Consider the following 7,825-nt stretch of genomic DNA (forward strand, 5'->3'; position numbering starts at 1 on the left):
GGCTAGAAATAAAGACAGAATGCAATGCTTAACCTGCAAAAGCTTGTCTTCAACTGGGCAAAGCTATGTGAAAAATATAAAGAAGATCAAGTGAGAATATTCACCATGAAAACTGTTTCTATCAATGGTCTGAATATTATAGAATTCCTAATAAAATTCTAGATACTTTTCCAGCCTGTACAGAGCTGCCTGGAGGCTGGAAGTGGTGGTGAGGTCCAAAGCAGCTTCTGGAATTTCTGAACACCCCTGGTCAGTATAAGATGGATCCAGTAGTCTTGAGTTACATGGACAATGTACTGCGGCAATTAGATGTCTCACTACTGGATCCTCCAAGCTGTCTCAATGACCATGATATTGGGTTTGCCTTTGAATACTTTGCCAACAGTCAATTTCATGACTGCACTGACCATGTCTGCTTCATCAGCTCCGAAGTTACTCAGTTCATCAAGTGCACTGGCAACCCAGCAGAGATGGCCATGTACCTTGAGCAGTTGGACCTCCCAAATAAGAGAGTTATATTTTTAGCCATCAATGATAATTCCACACACACAGCTGGGGGAACCACTGGAGCTTGTTTGTTTATCTGCAAGATAAAAATGGCTTTTTTTCATTATGATTCTCATAGTAGTAGTAACTCATTCCGTACAAAGAAGGTAGCAGAGAAACTAGAAGCTTTCTTAGGCAGAAAAGGATACAAACTGGCCTTTGTGGCAGAGAAAGCCCCTGCTCGACAAAACAGCTATGACTGTGGGATGTACGTGATATGTAACACTGAGGCTTTGTGTCAGAACTTCTTTAGACAACAGCCAGAATCACTACTGCAGCTACTCACTCCTACATATATCACACAGAAGAGAGAAGAATGGAAATATCTCATTGCCAGACTTGTTAAAAATTAGCTGTTGAAATATATTTGACTTTTGAAGTCTCTTCTTTCTGCCTGTCCCCATGTATTGAATGGCTGCAGTCTCAGTGCCTGAGGGAAGATGCGTAGGAGAGGAAAGCTTAGAATACTTACTTTATCCTAAAAGAATGTTGTTCTCTGTATTATCCTAAAGAAAAATTTTACTTTAACCGCAATTTCAGAACAATATTAATCACCAAAACTGATTAATTCCCTTTTGGGCTCTCTTATCCACATTGGTTTATTCCAAAGAGGGGAAAAAATGATCTGTAAAACAAATTAAGAATATATGAAATCTAAAAGCAAGAAGAAAATCATAGAGCAATCAAAAAAATTATTGCACAGCCCACATATTTCAAGAGATCAACTGGCTGGAAACAGATCTCAAAACCTAACCTAATTCAAGATCAAAGTATTATCAATTACTCAGTTCTGTGATATCTCTTTCATTCAACAAGCAAAGGCTTTCCCAGCTATGCTGTTAAGTAACTTCAGTTGTGTCCGACTCTGTGCGACCCCATAGACGGCAGCCCACCAGGCTCCCCCATCCCTGGGATTCTCCAGGCAAGAACACCGGAGTGGGTTGCCATTGCCTTCTCCAATGCATGAAAGTGAAAAGTGAAAGTGAAGTCGCTCAGTCCTGTCTGACCCTCAGCGACCCCATGGACTGCAGCCCACCAGGTTCCTCCATCCATGGGATTTTCCAGGCAAGAGTACTGGAGTGGGGTGCCATTGCCTTCCCAGCTATAACCTTTGCCAGTACTTTATAAAAGTGGTGTTAGCCCATAGTCGCCCATCTGATTCCTTGAGCACCTTAAGAAAGGGAGAATCTTAAATAACTTTGTTGAAATAAATGTCTGTTGTGGACCTCTTGTTTTGCATCTGGAACTTGCTAAAGTTGGTTTATTTTTGTAAAGGAGGAAAAAGTGGCCTTTCTAAACTTGTTCATTTAACTAAAGAATGCAGACAATGTAATTTTTGAAATACTATTCTTTCTTAAAAAAAAAAAAAATCTAGTTGACTTCAGGAAATTTGTGTGTTAGTCATTCAGTCGTATTTGACACTTTGCTACTCCATGGACTGTAGCCCACCAGGCTTCTCTGACCATGGAGTTCTTCAGGGCAGAATACTGGAGTGTGTTGCTATTTCCTTCTCCAACAGGAAGCTTATGAGGACCTTTTAATTAATAAATACAAAGGTTACTTAGAGGTAGTTGGACATTTTTATGAATAAATGCAATATTCTAGTGCCAGGCCAAACTATTTTCTTAAGCCCAACTGCATCCATCAGAAATTTATGGGTGACCATCAAACTTCTATAAATGTTCTTCTCTCCATCATCTCTACTCTGGGGAGAGGAAGAAAAAAAAATTATCTCTATAGTAACTAAGACTCTGGGATTCTAAAAATCTACATATGTCTCAGTCTTCCTACATTATCCTTAGTTCTTTTCTGTTGCTTTTTGGAGTAGCAGTGATTTGTCAAAGAAGATTCCTTTGTCCATTATCTTTGGTTCAAGGTAAACCTGTGATCGTGGATAAGTCATTTCTCGGAGGTTCATATACACTTGTCTGTAATCTGAAAGTGTTGGTAACCAGATCTGATATTTGGTATGAGAATTAAATTGAGTAACACAGTTCAAGTACCTCATAAAGTATGTGTTCAAGAAATGAATTTCATTATGAAAATTTAATCTATTGTTGAAACTCACAACTCTGAGATGAGGTCAACTTTGGGATTCATTTTGCTTCAAAGATTTACTAAGAGATGGATGGTCTACACTGTAATGGTCAGTTTCATTTTTTCATTGTCTTAAAAATCTCTGAAGTCATTACAGATTCATAGGAAGTTGCAAAAGTGTACAGATTCGGGGGAAAACGATCAGAAAAAAAGAATATAAATCTATGTATAATTAAATCACTTTGTTGTACACCTAAAACTAACATAACATTGTAAATCAACTTTTGTTCTTCAGTCGCTAACCGTGTCTGACTCTCGGTGACCTCATGGACTATAGCATGCCAGACTCTTCTGTCCTCCAGTATCTCCTGGAGATACTGTTCAAACTTATGTTCATTTTGTCAATAATGCCAATATGTCAATATTGAATCAATAATGCTATCAACTCTACCTCGATGAAAAAAAAGGCATACAGTCCATTTGCCATTCACCTAACTTCCCCAGTGGTGACAACTTACCTAACTATGCTGCTGCTGCTAAGTCGCTTCAGTTGTGTCCGACTCTGTGGGACCCCATAGACGGCAGCCCACCAGGCTTCCCTGTCCCTGGGATTCTCCAGGCAAGAATACTGGAGTGGGTTACCATTTCCTTCTCCAATGCATGAAAGTGAAAAGTGAAAGTGAAGTTGCTCAGTTGTGTCTGACTCTTAGCGACCTCATGGACTGCAGCCTACCAGGCTCCTCCATCCATGGGATTTTCCAGGCAAGAGTACTGGAGTGGGGCGCCATTGCCTTCTCTGACCTAACTATAGTTCAATATAAAAACCAGAAGACTGATATGAATGCAATACCATTAACTAGACTATAGACCTTATTCAGTTTTCACCATTATTTATATGAACCTTTTGTGTGTGTGTATGTCTGATTACATAGGGGAGTGTTCAGTTATATGCAGTGCTTTCCACTTATAAATTAGTGCAACCACTCCTAAAATCAAGGTACAGAATTGCTCCATCACCATGAAGGAACTCTTCCTGCTATCTGTTTATGTTGACAACATTCCTACCTTCCAACGCTGGCCTTGTCCTTTTGGCTACCACTCACTTGCCTCTTGTATTTATTTCCTCTTGCTATGTAACCAATTATCACAAATGAATGAGCCTAAAGCAAAAAAAAAAATGTTTATCTTATGACTGGGTCAGAAGTCCAGGCATACTAAGAACAACTGGTTTCCCTGTTAGGATCTCACAGACAAACCAAGATATGGGCCATTTCAGGCTCTTATCTGGAGCCTCTGGGAGATAATTCATCAGCTTCATTCAGGTTGAATTCAGTTCTCTGCAGTTGTAAGACCAAGATTCCATTCCCTTGCTAGCTGGAAGGTCTAGTTATTGGTCTGATGTGTCCCTTAACTTGGAAAGTCTGCTCACATCTCTTGGCTCACAGCCCTGGTCCATCTTAGAAGCCAATAATAGTGCATAGAATTTTTCTTGTCTTTTGGGTTTTTATAATTTCATTATGTAGTATATGCCTACCGGAGAAGGCAATGGCAACCCACTCCAGTACTCTTGCCTGGAAAATTCCATGGATGGAGGAGCCTGGTAGGCTGCAGTCCATGGGGTCGCTAAGATTTGGGCACGACTGAGAGACTTCACTTTCACTTTTCACTTTCATGCATTGGAGAAGGAAGTGGCAACCCACTCCAGTGTTCTTGCCTGGAGAATCCCAGGGACAGAGGAGCCTAGTAGGCTGCCATTTATGGAGTCGCAAAGAGTTGGACATGACTGAAGTGACTTAGCAGCAGCAGCAGCAGAAGTACGTGCCTGCTCAGTTGTGTCTGACTCTACAACCCCAGGAACTGTAGCCTGTCAGGATCCTCTGTCTGTGGGATTTCCCAGGCAAGTATTCTGGAGTGGTCTGTTATTTCCTCCTCCAGAGGTTCTTCCTGACCCAAAAACAGACCCACGTCTCCTCTGCCTCTGCACCGCAGGTGGATTCTTTACCTACTGAGACATCAAGGAAGCTGCAAGTGACACTAGAGGATGGGGATGATGAGAGTTAACATTTGTCTGCCAAAAACCTCCCCTTTTTGTTTGTTGATAAGTTTGTTATACTCATGTTTGTGTGTGTCTATGTATCTGTGTTTGTGTGTGTGTGTATGTGTGTCTGTGTGTGTGTGTTTGGCTTCTAGGAAGATCAATTGATTCACAAAATGTTAAACTTCAAATGACAAATCCTTAGCCCTAACTTCTTCTGTCTTAGACTTAACAAAAATGTCTAACAGAAGGTTTGCTTGTATTTCTAATGGAATCATTTTTGTTCTTTCTATATAGTAACAAAGCAGTGTTTTATTTTATTTATTAAATTTATTTTGTAAATACACTGTAATTTGTTGCTAGGCTCTGTGAGATATACCTCAGGGAGAAATAGGAACTTTTATTCATAATACTGCCAACAGTGAAATTATCTCCTGTCCTTTTAAAATGGTATTAATCTTAGTCTCCATGATGGCTTATTGGTAGAAAGGATAATGGGCTTAAAATTGGATTGAAATTTTAAAAGAAAGTGTGCTTTAAAATAATACTGGAGATCAAACAGGTTAGACCATTTTTGTTGCAGTAGAACTGAATACCAAAGCCATGGCCAAATTGTGTCTCCCACACACGACCAGCAAGGTAGTTGTGCCTTTCTCATTCCTCTGCTTTACAGTAAGGAAAACCTAAATATTTAATGGACAAGAAAGACTACTTGGTAAATGATATTTCTTAACTGATGAAAGTTCCAACCCTGAGCATAGCTACTGTTTATTGTAACCAAATATTCAAGAACATTCACAAGTGCCATGCAAGCAGATATTATAAACGGACAATATTTACAAGTATGTAGTTTTTCTAAGACAAGTTTGACAAATAGATGGTATTGTTCCTGATGGCTGTGTTTTTGGAATAGTACTTCACGAGGAAATACAATTCATCCTAGCGCTCTCCACAACTGTGAGCAACACTGTGGAAAACTTCTTGCTGTGAGTGAAGCCAAAATTACATTTTCTGAAGTTAAATAGAAGCATTCTTCTCTCTGATCAAATTTTAATGAAACAATTCAGAGGAAAACCGTCATCTTACTTCAAAAATTGTTTTTACTGAAAATATAATAAATTCCAGCCTTGAGGCACAATCAGAGCTTCTCCATTTGGCTCTTCACTGCTGGCTGCATCAAATTGATGAAGACCTGTACTTCAACACTGGCCATGAATTCAAGGTCAATTTAATGTTCACTGGGCACTGATTAAAGTGCAATTCATATGTTCTCTCAATCAATAGAATAATGGAAACTTTGGAATGTGGCCAGAAAATGTTATTTAAGCTTCATTTTTGTCTTCCATAATTTTTAAAGTACATTTTCTATTTATTATTTCAAGCGCAATTTAATTCTCTGAGTCCTTGGGGATCTAGTTAGAACCACAGAGCACATGGCCTTAAGGTAGTTCAGAAAACATCTAGTGCAAGCCATTTGCTGAATAGATAAAGAATGCAAGGTCCCAAGGGGACCTCAGTGAACCACTGTTAACTGGAAGGTCACCCAGGACAGGGAACTGGTGAGCATACAGCCCTGAGGTGTTGTGAAGAATCTTGCTGCTTCACATATTGTAAAAAGAGTGAGTTCATTTTAAAAGTATAGTTTAATTTTTAAATGATATATATTTATGAAAAATGAGGGGGAAAAGTAATAAAAGTAACTTTTATGTCAGTTTTTATGTAACTTTTAAGTAAGCTTTTACTTTTCCTTTACAGAAAAGTAAAGGAATACAAATAAAAATGACCCCAACTTCCTATTTCAGAAACAACCATTTCATATATTTTATGAACATTATTCCAGATATCACTTATATCTACAAATAGAGGGCAGAAAGGAAGAAAAGTATGTAAACAGAGAGAAAAGAGGCAGAGAAAATTTAACTTTTAAAGAGAGAGAATAAATAGTTAAAAGCCAGGATTATAGCAGGCATGATATTTAAATAAAGCATACATTTCATCTTACTTAAATTAAAGAAAAAAATGTGAAGTACTGAATCTGAAGTACAGGTGAATATTATTGCAAGATATAGACATGCAAAAATATTTTTCAAAAAATGATATAAATATTTAAAGTTCATCCTAATTTTAAAGAACATATTTTATCCATGTTGAGTATCCACTGATTTTTTCTTTAGGCAAAAAAATTAGCACACATATAATACCTCTGTCTTCCCTCACTTCATATCCATATTTTTTTTAATTTATGATTTCTACATTGTTAAAATTTGTTGATTTTTTATCTTCTAATCTACATTTTATAATCTACCAGATTATAGTACTCAACTAGGCTTCAACAGAATGTGAACTGAGAATTTCAAGATGTACAAGCTGAATTTAGAAAAGGCAGAGGACCCAGAGGTCAAATTACCAACATCCGGTGGATCATAGAAAAAGCAAGAGAATTCCAGAAAAACATCTACTTCTGTTTCGTTGGTTATTCTAGGGCCTTTGACTGTGTGGATCACACCAAACCGTGGAAAATTCTTAAATGGATGGGAATACCAGACTACATTATCTGCCTCCTGAGAAACCTCTATGCAGGTAAAGAAGCAATAGTTAGAACTGGACATGGAGCAAACAACTGATTCAAAATTGGGAAAGGGTTACATCAAGACTGTATATTGTCACCCTGCTTATTTAACTTATATGCAGAGTGCTTCATGTGAAATCCTGGGCTGGATGAAGCACAAGATGAAATCAAGATTGCTCAGAGAAATATCAATAACCTCAGATATACAGATGACACCACCCTATGGTATAAAGCAAAGAACTAAAATGCTTCTTGATGAAGGTGAAAGAGGAAAGTAAAAAAGTTGGCTTAAAACTCAACATTCAAAAAACTGATATCATGGCATCCAGTCCCATCACTTCATGGCAAATAGATGGGGAAACAATGAAAAGAGTGATGGGCTTTATTTTCTTGGTCTACAAAATCACTGCAGATGGTGACTGCAGCATTGAAAATTAAAAGATGCTTGCTCCTTGGAAGGAAAGCTATGGCAAACCTAGGCAGTGTATTAAAAAACAGAGACATCACTTTGCTGACAAAGATCCATTTAGTCAAAAGCTATGGTTTTTCCAGTAGTCATGTATGGATGTGAGAGTTGGACTATAAAGAAATATGAGCACCAAATAATTGATGCTTTTGAACTGTGGTGTTGGAGAAGA

The 7,825-nt window shown here is 38.1% G+C and overlaps 1 pseudogene; it reads left to right on the forward strand.

Moving 5' to 3' along the window:
• Positions 1–230: 230 nt before the first annotated feature.
• On the forward strand, positions 231–899 carry LOC526877 (sentrin-specific protease 8-like; annotated as a pseudogene).
• The last annotated feature ends 6,926 nt before the right edge of the window (positions 900–7,825 follow it).

The sequence above is a fragment of the Bos taurus genome, chromosome 2, assembly GCF_002263795.3.
Source record: "Bos taurus isolate L1 Dominette 01449 registration number 42190680 breed Hereford chromosome 2, ARS-UCD2.0, whole genome shotgun sequence".
NCBI lineage: Eukaryota > Metazoa > Chordata > Mammalia > Artiodactyla > Bovidae > Bos > Bos taurus.